Source organism: Triticum dicoccoides, chromosome 2B (genome assembly GCF_002162155.2).
Source record: "Triticum dicoccoides isolate Atlit2015 ecotype Zavitan chromosome 2B, WEW_v2.0, whole genome shotgun sequence".
NCBI classification, from domain to species: domain Eukaryota; kingdom Viridiplantae; phylum Streptophyta; class Magnoliopsida; order Poales; family Poaceae; genus Triticum; species Triticum dicoccoides.
In genome coordinates, this window is record NC_041383.1 from 785,549,323 (window position 1) to 785,565,243 (window position 15,921).

A 15,921-nucleotide genomic window follows, 5' to 3' on the forward strand; every position below is an offset into this window, starting at 1 on the left:
TCCAAGTGTCTCACTCCTACCTTTTATACTAAAAACTATTTCTATTTTAAAAGAAGTTTACAATATTTAGTGACCGATTACACAAAATCGATGGGACCGATTTTGGTAATAAGCTAACAAGAGAGTTGGTCAGGCAAACTCGGTGGGACCGATTCGCTCATCTCGGTGGGACCGAAACGTTATGAAAGGGAAACAGAGAGTTTGCATTGCGAACTCGGTCGGACCGATCGCTCCATCTCGGTTAGACCGAAATGTCACGAAGGGAAGCAGAGAGTTTGCAATCCCATCTCGATGAGACCGAGATCCCTATCGGTGAGACCGAAGTGACTAGGGTTTCTGGCAGTGGCTATGTCAAATGAACTCGGTGGCGCCGGATAGATCAAATCGGTGGGGCCGAGTTTGACTTGGTTTGGGACATACGTGGATGTGAGAAAGTGGTTGAGGGCTTTGGAGCATATCACAAAGCACTTTGAGAAAGCAAGCCATTAAGCAACACCTCATCGCCTTTTAATAGTATTGTCTTTCCTATGGACTCAATGTGATATTGGATCACTGAAATATAAAATGTAGAGTCTTGAGCTTTGAGCTTGAGCCAATCATTTATCTTTAGCATCTTGAAGGGGTTCCACATCCTCTTGTCCATGCCACTCCACTGTTGGACTTATCTGAAATATACTAGATAAAAGTATTAGTCCAACAAGAGATATGTTGACATTAATTACCAAAACCACCCAGGGAGCACTTGTGCTTTCAATCTCCCCCTTTTTTGTAATTGATGACAACATTCATCAAAGCTTTAGATAAAGATATAGAGAAAGGCGGGTAAAGCTTTGGAAGGACGTGTAACATGCATAGCCTCCCCCTACATGTATGCAATCATGTGAATATGGAATATAAGAGCATGTGAGTGCATAATCATGACAGAGCAAGCAATGAGTTACATGTATCTTGTCTATATGCATCAAAGCAAAATATGTGAATATATGAAATGTACCTTCATGCTCATGAGTCCTTCTTGCAAACAATATGTACATCTGCAAGAGATCCTCATGTACATGAGTGTGATGCATATACTTACTGAGGGAGTCCTGGATTAGGGGGTGTCCGGATGGCCGGACTATGACCTTTGGCCGGACTCCTGGACTATTAAGATACAAGATTGAAGACTTTGTCCCGTGTTCGGATAGGACTTTCCTTGGCGTGGAAGGCAAGCTTGGCGATACGATATGTAGATCTCCTCCCATTGTAACTGGCTCTGTGTAACCCTAGCCCTCTCCGGTGTCTATATAAACCGGAGAGTTTTAGTCCGTAGGATGAAAAACAATCATACCATAGGCTAGCTTCTAGGGTCTAGCCTCTCTGATCTCATGGTAGATCAACTCTTGTACTACCCCTATCATCAATATTAATCAAGCAGGAGTAGGGTTTTACCTCCATCGAGAGGGCCCGAACTTGGGTAAAAACATCATGTCCCTTGTCTCCTGTTACCATCCACCTAGACGCACAGTTCGGGACCCCCTACCCGAGATCCGCCGGTTTTGACACCGACATTGGTGCTTTCATTGAGAGTTCCTCTGTGTCATCACCTTTAGGCCCGATGGCTTCTTCGATCATCAACCACGACGCGGTCCAGGGTGAGACTTTTCTCCCTGGACAGATCTTCGTGTTCGGCGGCTTTGCACTGTGGGCCAATTCGCTTGGCCAACTAGAGCAGATCGAAAGCTATGCCCCTGGCCATCAGGTTAGATTTGGAAATTTGAACTACACGGCTGATATCCGCGGGGACTTGATCTTCGACGGATTCGAGCCACGGCCGAGCACGCCGCACTGTCACGATGGGCATGATCTAGCTCTGCCGCTGGACAATGCCCAGAGCGCCGCTCAGGTGTCCGCTCCGACCGCGCCAATCAGGGACGGACGGTTGGACGCCGCCTCGGGGATTGCCATCTCTACGGCGATCAAGCCGAATACCAGCCTTGTCCTTTGTGAAGCTTGTGACTCCAAGGTGTCGGACTCCTTTCCGAGCTCCGAATCTTCCGCACCCCTTCCGATCAAACCCAATGGGTCTCCGATCATGGAGTTCACCGCCGCGGACATCTTTCACCACTCGCCCTTTGGTGACATCCTGAATTCACTAAAGTCTCTCTCTTTATCAGGAGAGCCCTGGCCGGACTATGGTCAGCAAGTTTGGGATGCAGACGATGAAGAAATTCGAAACCCACCCACCACCCACTTCGTAGACACTGTTGATGATTTAACCGACATGCTCGACTTCGACTCCGAAGACATCGACGGTATGGATGTCGATGAAGGAGACGACCAAGAACCAACACCTATAGGGGACTGGACAGCCACCTCGTCATATGACATATACATGGTGGACACCCTAAAGGAAGGGAATGGCGATGGAGCAACGGAAGATGACCCCTCCAAGAAACAGCCTAAGCGCCGACGTTAGCGGCGCCGCTCTAAATCCCGCCACAGCAAAAACGGCGATTCCGGCACCGGAGACAATAACACCCCGGACAGTGCCGAAGACAACCCCCTCCAGCAGGATTCAGCGCAGGAGGATGGAGAAGCCAACCCTCATAAGAGAGCGGTAGATAGAGAGGTCGAGGACGACAATTATATGCCTCCCTCCGAAGACGAGGCAAGCCTCGACGACGACGAATTTGTCGTGCCAGAGGATCTCGTCGAACAAGAGCGTTTCAAACGCAGGCTTATGGCCACGGCAAGCAGCCTCAAGAAAAAACAGCAGCAGCTTAGAGCTGACCAAGATTTGCTAGCCGACAGATGGACTGAAGTCCTAGCGGCCGAAGAGTACAAACTCGAACGCCCCTCCAAGAGCTACCCAAAGCGCAGGCTGCTACCCCAACTAGAGGAGGAAGCAACTAAACCTACATCACCAGCGTATGATGCGGCCGTTCAGCCACCCCGTGGCCGCGATAGAGAGGCCTTTTGGCCCTCAACTCAAGCCGCACCCCGGCGCCGCTCAAAAAGTACCAAGGCACGGGGAAATGCGCTAGACCTGCGAGACATACTGGAGGACAAGGCAAGGCAAACAAGATCGATCTACGGACCGCGTGGGTGCCCCACGACACGTGACGATAACCGTCATGCCGGATATGGAAAATACGGCCAGGCTGAACACAACAGACAAAGCTCGTCCGAGCTACGTCATGATATAGCCCAGTATAGTGGCGCCGCATACCCACTATGCTTCACAGATGAAGTAATGGATCATCAAATCCCTGAGGGTTTTAAACCCGTAAACATTGAATGATACGATGGCACAACAGATCCTGCGATATGGATCAAGGATTATCTCCTTCACATCCACATGGCCCGTGGTGATGATCTACACGCTATCAAATACCTCCCGCTCAAGCTTAAAGGACCAGCTCAGCATTGGCTTAACAGCTTGCCAGCAGAGTCAATTGGTTGCTGGGAGGACCTGGAATCCGCATTTCTTGACAACTTTCAGGGCACTTATGTGCGACCACCAAACGCCGATGACCTAAGCCACATAATTCAGCAGCCAGAGGAATCGACCAGACAATTCTGGACGCGGTTCCTAACCAAGAAAAATCAAATAGTCGACTGTCCGGACGCAAAGGCCCTTGCAGCCTTCAAACATAACATCTGAGACGAATGGCTTGCCCGGCACCTAGGACAGGAAAAGCCGAAATCCATGGCAGCCCTCACGACACTCATGACCCGCTTTTGCACGGGAGAAGACAGCTGGCTAGCTTGTAGCAATAACATGACCAAGAGCCCTGGTAATTCGGATATCAAGGACAACAATGGCAGGTCACGTCGTAACAAGCACAAGCGCCGCATTAACGGCAACAATACAGTTAATGCCGGATTCAGAGGCTCTAAACCCGGTCAGCGGAAAAAGCCATTCAAAATAAATACTCCAGGCCTGTCCAGTTTAGACCGGATACTCGACCGCTCGTGCCAGATACACGGCACCCCCGAACAACCAACCAATCACACCAACAGGGATTGTTGGGTGTTCAAGCAGGCAGGCAAGTTAAGTGCCGAACACAGAGACAAGGGGCTGCATAGCGATGACGAGGAGGAGCCCCTGCCGCCGAACAACAGAGGACAGAAGGGCTTTCCCCCACAAGTGCGGACGGTGAACATGATATACGCAACCCATATCCCCAAAAGGGAACGGAAGCGTGCTCTCAAGGACGTCTATGTGTTGGAGCCAGTCGCCCCAAAGTTCAACCCATGGTCCTCCTGCCCGATCACTTTTGATCGAAGGGACCACCCCACTAGCATTCGTCACGGTGGATTCGTCGCATTGGTTATAGACCCAATCATTGACGGATTTCACCTCACTAGAGTCCTCATGGACGGCGGTAGCAGCCTGAACCTGCTTTATCAGGATACAGTGCGAAAAATGGGTATAGATCCCTCAAGGATTAAACCCACAAAGACGACCTTTAAAGGCGTCATACCAGGTCTAGAAGCCAGCTATACAGGCTCAGTTACGCTTGAAGTGGTCTTCGGATCCCCGGATAATTTCCAAAGCGAGGAGTTAATCTTTGACATAGTCCCGTTCCGCAGTGGCTATCATGCCATGCTTGGATGAACCGCATTTGCAAAATTCAATGCGGTGCTGCACTACGTATCTCAAGCTCAAGATGCCAGGCCCTGGAAACGCCGAACACTCTCTACGAATAGAGGAGCACACGGCGGCCCTGGCGGCGGAAGTACAAAGTAGCCTCTCAAGGCAATTCTCCAGTCTGGCTGTTAAACGTCCGGACAACGTCAAACGCGCCTGAAGTAACCTACAACAAAACCGTCTGGCACGTTCCGAGCAAGCATAGCAGTGCGGCCCCAACCCCAGCCCTCACGAGATTGCGATACCAGTACCACGCGTACATAATTACGCTCTGGAAATACCATGGGCATAAGGGGAGGGGCACAACCACGACACGCCCAGAATGCGGCTCAACCGCACTAGGGGCTCCCGATTTTGCCATTTCCTTTTTTTATATATACTTTCAGGACTCCACTATTCGGAAGGCCTGTCCGGCAGTACAATCGCCGAACACACGATGCAACAGCCAGGGAGACAACATGCCATGTCAAATGTTCAGGTGGTCTCTATAACGAGCTAAATACCTTTCTTACTTAAAGTCTCGCAGCTTGCCCCTGGAGGGGGACATGTCAAATAATCCCATCTCTTGTGTATCACACTATTTGTATCGTTCTGCTCTCATAGCAGCCCTTTTAATAAACAATACATAGCTCTTGTCTATTATTGTGCTCATTTTTTATATAAATATGTTCCGTTATGACATTATGCAACCGTACACTTTGGTACAGCCAATACACCAGGGGCTTAAGTACCCCATAATACGGTGTGAGATGACCGAACACTCTCATGAGTGCAACACCCGAACTTATAGCATTATATGCATCGGCTCCGAATCATGTCCTGGGTCAATAGTTGGGTTTGCCCGGCTCCCATGTTTTGGTACCTTACGTTCCGCTATGTCGGCTAAGGTAGCGCTGGGAGAACTACTGCGATTGTGCCCCAGTTGAGCTGGGTTAACACCTCAGTAGAGAAAGCTAAAACTGACCGTCATGATAGGGCGAGAGACCGGCCGCTGTTCGAGAGGTTTTTCGAGTCCTTAAAGACTTATGCCGCTTAGAGCGAGGAGCTGGCTTTGTCCGGCCTAGGCGTGGATAGCGCCGCGAACTCGGTCTTCCGAATACCAGGGGCTTCGCCGAAATTTAAAATTATAGAATTCTATATCTAAGTGAGAGTGATAAAGCATTATAAGTCTGGTTGCCTTGTTCGTTGTGCTGAGCGCCTCCCTCGATGGACCCAAGAATGGGAACAAGAGCGCTCAGGTTTATCCCGAACACCCCAGCACTCGTGGCATGGGGGTAGAAGCCGACGACTTGCATCTCTCAGATTTAATAAACGGCCACACAGAAGGTAATATTTTAAATTCAAAAAGCATTGCTTAGTGATGAAGGCATGTACCTAGGGTAGGGTCATGGACCTGTCCAAGGTACCCTCCCCGAGGACATCTTTTAGAAGAAGCCGTCTTCAAGTCGACCTAGAGGGACTCCACTCGACGGACTAGAAGACGCTCAACGAACCCGAAGACACTCGACCATGAAGACTCACTCGACCACCAGGAGTTCAAGATCTACCCTGTATCCAAACGGTCTGTAATTAAGTAGTCTTTATGGTCATGATGACACTTTATGTAAGGCATTACCAGTAACGCCTGACCTTAATGTACTTTAACCCTCCGCTACGTGGGCTGGCTGGGGTCTTGGCATCCTCTATATAAGCCACCCCCTCCACTGGCAGAAAGGCTCGCACCCCTGTAACTCTCACACATATAATCCAGTCGACCACCTCCGGGCTCCGAGACGTAGGGCTATTACTTCTTCCGAGAAGGGCCTGAACTCGTAAAACACTTGTGTGCACAACTACTCCATATCTAGGATCTTGCCTCTCCTTAGTACCCCCTACACTACTGTCAGACTTAGAACCACGACAGTTGGCGCCCACCATGGGGCAGGTGCCTTAGCGACTTATTGAAGAAGTTGCAATCTTTCCAATTCCCATCATCATGGTTTCAGGTGGAGTTTTGGTTGAGGGCCGCGAGATCCGTCTCGGCGCGCTCACATTCGTTGCCGACGACTCTGCCTGGCTGCAGGAGGCTCCGCTCGACGTGGATGCGCTCCCGGTCTGCGGAGCTATGCACTTTCGAGCATGCGTCCTTCTGCGGTAACCGTCGACCCAGTATCGGCCGATTTTCGTGTCATCCTCCCTCCCGGCTTCCCGCCGGCGTAAGCGCTCCGATCGGTCGAGGCTTCAGCGGTGGGTGAGACACGCGGTGGCTCGCCAGTTGACCACCGCCCAAGTTACGGCAATCGAGCCCGACGAATCTCTCTACAGCCTGTTCGACTTGTCGACTAGCTCCGTAGAGACTGCATCCGAGTGCGACAGCAGTGATCCAGCGGCGGAAGTCCTGATGGTCTATGGACCGCACGTTCCCCCCGGCTTTCCTGGCGCCGAGGGAGGCAACGGCAGAGGCGATCCGTCGCACGACCATGAGGAATACCTCCTCGAGCCCCTCAATTCGCAACAGAGGGAAGAGCTTCGCCGCTGGAACATGGATGCGCTTCACACTCCGATCGTTGGAGAAACCCCTGAGGCTCGCGCCTTAGAGGACGCGCGCTTGGCCAACCTGGCTGAGCGCACTCGACTAGAGAACCTTCAGCGGGCACTCGACGAGCGTCCGCGGCAACGGATTCCAGACTCCAGTCGACGCCAACTCTTTAAACCTCCGACTCAGGTATATCGAACTCCGATTCAGAATTTAGCAGCTGCAGCCCGTATAGCAGAGTCGATTCAGCCTTCCCAGTCAGAGGCTGGCAGAGGCTTGATGCAGATCAGGGATTTGTTCCGGGCAGCAGGAGATCAGAATTCAGCTGTATCGCAGTCACGGAACAGGATTCACAGCAGATCCGTGGCGGCGAATATGGTCCAGTCGGCTCATAGCCCTAGATCGCCCCCGAGGCGTGAAGGGCGTGGTGACCGGCACGATCAGTACAGGAACTATGAGTAGTATGATCACCGATTCGATCGCCACAATCAACATCGAGTGCCCACTCCTCCCCCAAGGGGTGGATCATATGTGCCTCGACAGCAGGATGATAGATGCCAGCACAGTGGCGGGCGAAGGATTCCGGTCGACCCTAGAGAACTAGGCTTGGATGGAAGATCCATCATCGTTCAAGGTCTGGTCGACCGAAACAGAGCCCACGGAGAGGGTAAAGACAGAGACATACCCACCAGCAGCCGAGTGCATGTCTCCGGACCAGAGTGCTTCAGCAGAGCCATCAGAGCCGCGGTGATTCCTCCCAACTTCAGGTTGGCGACTGGAGTCAGCAAGTTCAACGGTGAGTCCAAGCCCGATACTTGGCTTGAGGACTACCGAGTGGCTGTTCTGATCGGCGGCAGGAATGACGAGGTGGCCATGAAGCATCTGCCTCTTATGTTGGAAGGGTCAGCCAGAGCATGGCTGAATCAGTTGACACCCAGCAGCATTTACACATGGGAAACCTCTCCCGAGTGTTTGTCAGGACGTTCGAAGGAACGTGCAAGCGACCAGCAGGACTGACAGAGCTGCAATCTTGTGTGCAGAAGTCGAATGAGACTCTGAGGGATTACATCCAGAGATGGATCACACTGCATCACACGGTAGAGAATGTATCTGATCACCAGGCAGTTTGCGCCTTCAAGGAGGGCGTAAAGTACAAAGAGCTAAGCCTGAAATTCGGTCGAGTCGGAGACATGTCTCTGAGTCGAATGATGGAAATAGCCACCAAATATGCCAATGGTGAGGAAGAGGATCGGCTCCGGAGCGGCAAGCACAAGTCAGTCGCCCAGGACACCGAAGGCGGAAATTCCAGTCAGAAGCAAAAGCATAAAGCCAAGCCAGCCGCTCCTGGAGAAGCCTTGGCCCTGAATCAAGGAAAGTTCAAAGGGAAGCCCAAGGGGCCTTGGAACCCCAAGAAAGTAAAAGATAAAGAAGGAAATGACGTGATGGATTTGCCATGTCACATCCACACCAAGAAAGATGAAGAGGGTAACTTCATTTACCCTAAGCATACCACTCGACAGTGTCGACTCCTGATACAACAGTTCCAAGGGAAGCAGTCCAAGGACAAAGAAAAAAAGTCGGACAAGGTTGAGGACAAGGAGGACAATGACGAGGAATATCCACATGTCAATTCCACCTTGATGATTTTTGCTGACGTGGAGAGCAAAAACCGACTGAAAGTTATAAACCGAGAAGTGAATATGGTTGCTCCGTCAACACCCAATTATCTAAAGTGGTCTCAAACTGCCATTACATTCGACCAATCTGATCACCCGATGCACATAGCCACCCCTGGGAGGCAAGCGTTGGTGGTCGACCCAGTTGTTGAGGGCACTCGACTGACCAAAGTGTTGATGGATGGCGGCAGCAGTTTGAATATACTGTACGCTGAGACGCTGAAAGAGATGGGCATTCCGATGTCCAGACTGAGCACAAGCAGCATGAGTTTCTATGGAGTCATCTCTGGCAAGAAGGCCGCGTCACTCGGCCAGATTGCTCTTGATGTGGTTTTTGGTGATTCAAAGAATTTCCGTAAAGAGAAGCTGACATTTGAGGTTGTGGATTTCCAGAGTGCCTACCTTGCTATTTTGGGCAGGCTAGCTTATGCACGTTTTATGGCCCGACCATGTTACGTGTACCTCAAACTAAAGATGCCTGGCCCTAAAAGCGTGATCACTGTCACTGGTAACCGCAAGAAGGCGGAAGAGTGCTTCCAGAAAGGCTCAAAGATCGCTGATGCTCAGATGGTGGCAGAAGAGTGGCAGGAACACCAGAGGAATGTGGACCCGAGTGATTTGTTGCGAACCAAAAAATCTGCTACGGAATCAGCGTTCTAGTCGTCTGGTGAGACAAAACCAGTTCACATCCACCCGACCGACCCCAACGCTGCTCAGACTCATATCTCCACAACACTCGACCCCAAATAGGAAGAAGCGCTCATCCAGTTCCTCCGTGAGAACTGGGACATCTTTGCATGGAAACCTTCTAACATGTCGGGTGTACCCAGGGGACTAGCTGAGCATCGTCTGCGAGTCGATTCAAAGGCAAAACCTGTGAAGGAACATCTGCGACGGTCTGCCATCCAGAAAAGGAAGGCTATTGGTGAAGAAGTGGCTCGGCTCCTCGCAGCAGAGTTTATCCGAGAGATTTACCACTCCGAGTGGCTTGCCAATGTCGTCATTGTCCCCAAAAAGGACAATTCGCTTCGCATGTGCATCGATTTTAAGAATACCAATCGGGCCTGCCCGAAAGATCATTTTCCTCTTCCCCGCATCGACCAAATAGTCGACTCGACTGCGGGATGTGAGCAACTATCTTTCTTGGATGCTTATTCCGGGTACCATCAGATCCATCTGTTTGGACCCGATGAGATCAAAACAGCTTTCATCACCCCATCCGGGTGCTTCTGTTATGTCACCATGCCATTCGGCCTCAAGAATGCCGGAGCCACGTTCATGAGCATGATTCAGAAGTGTTTGCTCACTCAAATCAGTCGGAATGTGGAAGCGTACATGGATGACATTGTGGTCAAGTCACGGAAAGGTTCCGACCTGCTGACTGACCTCGTTGAAACATTTGCCAACCTCAGGAGGTACGATATCAAGCTTAACCCATCCAAGTGCACATTCGGAGTTCCTGGTGGAAAGTTACTCGGTTTTCTCATTTCCGAACGAGGAATTGATGCAAACCCAGAGAAAGTAGGCACTATACTCCGAATGAAATGACCTGTGCATGTGCATGATGTTCAGAAGCTTACTGATTGCTTGGCCGCTTTAAGTCGATTCATCTCTCATCTCGGTGAGAAGGCATTGCCTCTTTACCGACTAATGAAGAAGTCAGACAAGTTCGAGTGGACTCCTGAAGCTGATGCAGAATTTGCAGAGCTAAAAACCCTGCTTTCCACCCAGCCGGTGCTTGCTGCCCCGATCAGCAAAGAGCCTTTGCTGCTTTACATTGCAGCCACAGGACAAGTCGTCAGTACTGTACTTACGGTCGAGCGGGAAGAAGAAGGGAAAGCCTTCAAAGTTCAGCGCCCAGTATATTACATTTCCGAAGTCTTGACCCCATCCAAGCAACGATACCCTCATTATCAGAAGCTTGTATATGGGATTTATATGACCACGAAGAAAGTTGCTCACTACTTCTCTGACCATATCATCACAGTCGTCAGCGATGCCCCCTTATCAGAGATTCTGCACAACAGAGACGCAACTGGTCGAGTGGCAAAATGGGCGATTGAACTCCTTCCCCTAGATATCAGATTTGAGGCAAAGAAAGCTATCAAGTCCCAAGCAATAGCAGATTTCCTCGCCGAGTGGACTGAACAGCAGTTACCGACTCAAGTTCACTCGGAGCACTGGACTATGTTCTTCGATGGCTCCAAAATGCTGAATGGTTCCGGTGCCGGGGTAGTGTTGGTTTCCCCCCGAGGAGATAAGCTCAGATATGTACTCCAGATTCACTTTGATTCCTCCAACAATGAAGCAGAATACGAAGCACTCTTGTACGGGTTGCGTATGGCCATTTCACTCGGCGTCCGTCGCCTCATGGTCTACGGTGACTCGGATTTGGTGGTCAACCAAGTGATGAAGGAGTGGGACGTCAGAAGCCCAACCATGACTGGTTACTGCAATGCAGTCAGAAAGCTGGAGAAGAAATTTGAGGGATTAAAGCTCCATCACGTCCCCCGACTGAAAAATCAAGCAGCCAATGACTTGGCGAAGATAGGTTCCAAAAGAGAAGCCATTCCGAGTGGCGTGTTTTTGGAGCATGTTCACACGCCGTTGGTTAAAGAAGATCCTTTCATTGAGGAAGCCCCGCAGCCAAAAAGCGCCACAGATCCGACTGAAGTCGAGGTCCCAGCTGTGGTCGACTTAATCATGGAAGTTCTGGTCATTACTCCCGACTGGACAGTGCCCTATATCGCCTATATTCTGAGGAAAAAGCTCCCAGAGAATGAAGAAGAGGCTCGGGAGATCATCCGCCGATCCAAAGCCTTTACTATCATGAGGGGACAGTTGTACAGAGAAAGTACGACTGGAGTCAGCCAGAAATGCATAACACCGGAAGAAGGTCGAATGATTCTCAACGACATCCACTCGGGGACCTGTGGCCATCATGCGTCCTCTCGGACAATCGTGGCTAAAGCATACCGAGCAGGTTTTTACTGGCCCAGAGCAAATGAAATGGTTAAAGAGATAGTCGACAAGTGTGAAGGATGTCAGTTCTACTCCAACATGTCACACAAGCCCTCCTCCGCCTTGAAGACCATCCTGATCATCTGGCCTTTCGCTGTTAGGGGTTTAGATATGGTTGGACCGCTGAGAACTGGCAGGAGCGGCTTCACCCATGTACTGGTGGTAGTCGACAAGTTCACCAAGTGGATCGAGGCCAAGCCCATTAAAAATCTTGATGTAGGCACTGCCATCAGCTTCATCCGAGAATTAATATTCAGATATGGAGTTCCACATAGTATCATCACTAATAATGGGTCAAACTTCGACTCCGATCAATTCAAATCTTTCTGCGCTTCCCAAGGCACATGAGTCGACTACGCTTCAGTCGCCCACCCTCAGTCGAATGGACAAGTAGAAAGAGCAAACGGCCTGATTCTCAAAGGACAGAAACCTCGGTTGATGCGCGACCTTAAGCACGCAGCAGGCGCGTGGGTCGACGAACTTCCATCAGTTCTTTGGGGATTGAGGACTACTCCAAATCGGTCGACTAGGAGGACTCCGTTCTTTCTGGTCTACAGAGCTGAAGCAGTTCTGCCGAGCGACCTGCTTCATAATGCGCCGCGAGTCGAGCTCGACTCTGAAGCCGAAGCAGAACTAGCCCGACAGGATGCAGTCGACCTCCTAGAAGAGGAAAGAGAGATGGCCATGATCCGATCGACCATCTATCAGCAAGACTTGCGTCGATTCTACGCCAGAAACGTGAAGAGCCGAGCCTTCCAAGGAGACTTGGTCCTCCGAGTCAACCAACAGAAGCCGCACAAACTCGCCCCTACTTGGGAAGGCCCCTTCATTGTTACCAAAGTTCTCCACAATGGAGCATACCGTCTTTACAACATCGACCGCCAGATCGACGAGCCACGAGCTTGGAATGCGGATCTGCTCCGCCCCTTTTATACTTAAGTTTTCACTCGAATGAGTTGTAATAAAAGTAATTCTATAGTGTATTCATCAAAGACAAGAGTTTCATAATTTTCTCAGTGATTGTTATTGCTTTTGTTCTCATAAATCAGTCCCCCAGTGGGTGGCTTAGCTGCGAACCCGTTTCGCCTAAGTTTGTAAAAAAAATCCTACCGAGTGGTAAGCCAGCCTTCCACTCGGAGGCTTAGCTGTGAATCGTTTCGCCTAAGTTTAAACAAAATCCTGCCGAGTGGTAAGACAACCTTCCACTCGGAGGCTTAGCTGCAGCCCAAGTACTCACCTAAGTTAAACAAAATCCTACCGAGTGGTAAGTCAGCCTTCCACTCGGAGGCTTAGCTACGAATCCGTTTCGCCTAAGTTAAACAAAATCCTACCGAGTGGTAAGCCAGCCTTCCACTCGGAGGCTTAGCTGCAGTCCAAGTACTCGCCTCAGTTAAAAACAAAACCCTACCGAGTGGTAAGCCAGCCTTCCACTCGGAGGCTTTTCTGCAACCTAGTGTTCGCCTAAGTATAAAAGACAACATGCGCTCCGCAAGGAGGACGAGGCGCAGGTCGACCCCTGCCTCCTCCTTCCGAGCTACGCCACAAATACAACGTGCGTTCCGCAAGGAGGACGAAGCGCAGGTCGACTGCTACCTTCTCCTCCAAAGCTACACCACGAAAATCCTACCGAGTGGAGAGCAAACCTCCCACTCGGGGGCTTAGCTGCAGCCCAGTGCTTGCCTAAGTTTCTAAAATCCTACCGAGTGGAGAGCAAACCTCCCACTTGGAGGCTTAGCTGCAGCCCAACGCTCGCCTAAGTTTCTAAAATCCTACCGAGTGGTGAGCAAACGTCCCACTCGGGGGCTTAGCTGCAGCCCAGTGCTCACCTAAGTTTCTAAAATCCTACCGAGTGGAGAGCAAACCTCCCACTCGGGGGCTTAGCTGCAGCCCAGTGCTCGCCTAAGTTTCTAGAATCCTACCGAGTGGAGAGCAAACCTCCCACTCGGGGGCTTAGCTGCAGCCCAGTGCTCGCCTAAGTTTCTAAAATCCTACCGAGTGAGGAGCAAACTCCCACTCAGGGGCTTAGCTGCAGCCCAGTGCTTGCCTAAGTTTCAAAAATCCTGTCGAGTGGAGAACAAATCTCCCACTCGGAGGCTTAGCTGCAGCCCAACACTCGCCTAAACATGACGAGTACAAGTCGATTGCAATTTGTGCTTCGTCCCTACCTGCAAAAGAGCATCACAGACACTAGTATATATTCCAACCCAAGAAAGATGGTTGTTCGAAAGCAGAAGCAAACATATTTCAACGGCAAACCAAGTTCAGATAATGTTCTATGGATCCAGAAGTGCTCAGGCATCAAGCCTGTTAAGGTTTATCGGTTACAAAAATCACTCGGCATTCCGAGGCAAATTCAAAGCATCAAGCATAGAAGTTTTTTACCCCTCCTGTGGAGGGCTGGAAGGCGCAACAAACTCGTCCATATCGATCCCGTCTGCGATCCGAGTGGCAGCAGCAATGAAGGTCTCCATGAAAGAACGGAAGTCATGCTTCCTGGTATTGGCCACCTTGAGAGACGCCAGCTTGTCTTCTCTCGCTTCCTTGCAGTGGACGCGGACTAAGGACAGAGCAACGTCGGCACCACACCTGGCAGAAGACTTCTTCCATTCTTGCACTCGACTTGGAACTTCGTTCAGTCGAGTCATTAGAGACTCGAGGTCGTTCTGAAGTGTTTCTTCTGGCCAGAGTGATGTATCGATGCGCGACGTTGCAGCCTTCAGTCTTGCAAGGTAGTCGACCACTGCAGCAACATGAGACTCGAGGCGGAGCACGTTCATAGCGGCTTCATATTTCACTGGAGAGTTGATGGGGTCCAAGCCAGTCTCCACTCGACTAGTCTCTTCGTCAAAGTTTTGACAGAATTCTGTGGACACGATTCAAGGATAAGCTAATGTTCCTACAGTAAGTCAGTAATTACCAGTCGGATATAAGGGGTTACCTTCGAGCATGAGGAATATCTTCTTGGCGAGTCCTCCCAGATAAACCTCCAAGTCATTCTTCTTTCCCGCCAGTTCGCCAGCTTTGTCACTCAGGACCATCTTGTCATTCTTCAGTCGAGTGACCTCCTGGTTGGCCACGTCGAGAGCAGCTTTCAGATTAGTGTTTTCCTCTTCAAGTTTGTTGACCGAAGCCAACTTCTCTTCTGCAAGTTTGGTCTTGTCCGAAGCCGCTTTTTGCGCCTCGGCAAGGTCAAGGTCCTTCTTCTTCAGAGCATCCCTCAGTTTATCTGCAAAATCACAATAAGATCAGACTCGGAGAAAGGCAAGAAGCAAAGACAGTCGTCAAGATTCTCACCAAACATTCCTTTTGCCTCCTCCTTCGCCTTCGTGAAGTTCTCCTGGACAAGCTTCAGATCAAGTTCAAGCTGGATATGCTTGTTCTCCAAATCGGTATAACGAGAAACAAGGTCACAAGATTTCTGCGAAAGATCAGTCGACAGTCATCAAAGACAGATCACTTCTGAGTGGCTAAAAAAAATTGTAGTGTTTCTAAGACTACAGCTGAATCTAAACATTCAACTATAGTCTTAGGGACTACACCTAGTGGGTGCACTCAGCGTGCCCCCACGAGTTTTATCAGCTAGACTCAGAGTCGATCAGTCGACCGGAAGCAGCTAACTGTGAGCAGTTAGACACAAAAAAAACCGAAGAATTATTCAGACCATAGCCGACTGCCAGCAGTCACCACGGTCTCGGGGACTACACCCAGTGGGTGCACTCAGCGTGCCCCCACCGGTTCCATGATTCCACTCGACCAGTTCGAGTGAAACAAGTAAAAATGAGAAAGTTCAAGGCTTAAAGACTACAGTCGACTGCAAGCAGTCCACCGTAGTCTCGGGGACTACACCCAGTGGGTGCACACAGCGTGCCCCCACTAATACAGACATTCCAATTGACACACCAAGTGGGTGCATGACAAACACTAAGATTTTCAGTCGGTGTTCAACTAACCTGGACATTGATCTGAAGAGCTGAACTTGCGTCATAAGCTGCTTGGCTGGCGACTCGGATTGCCTTCACCTCCTCCATCATGATCCCCGCTTGGCGTATGGCTTCCTTGGCAGCGCCTGCCTG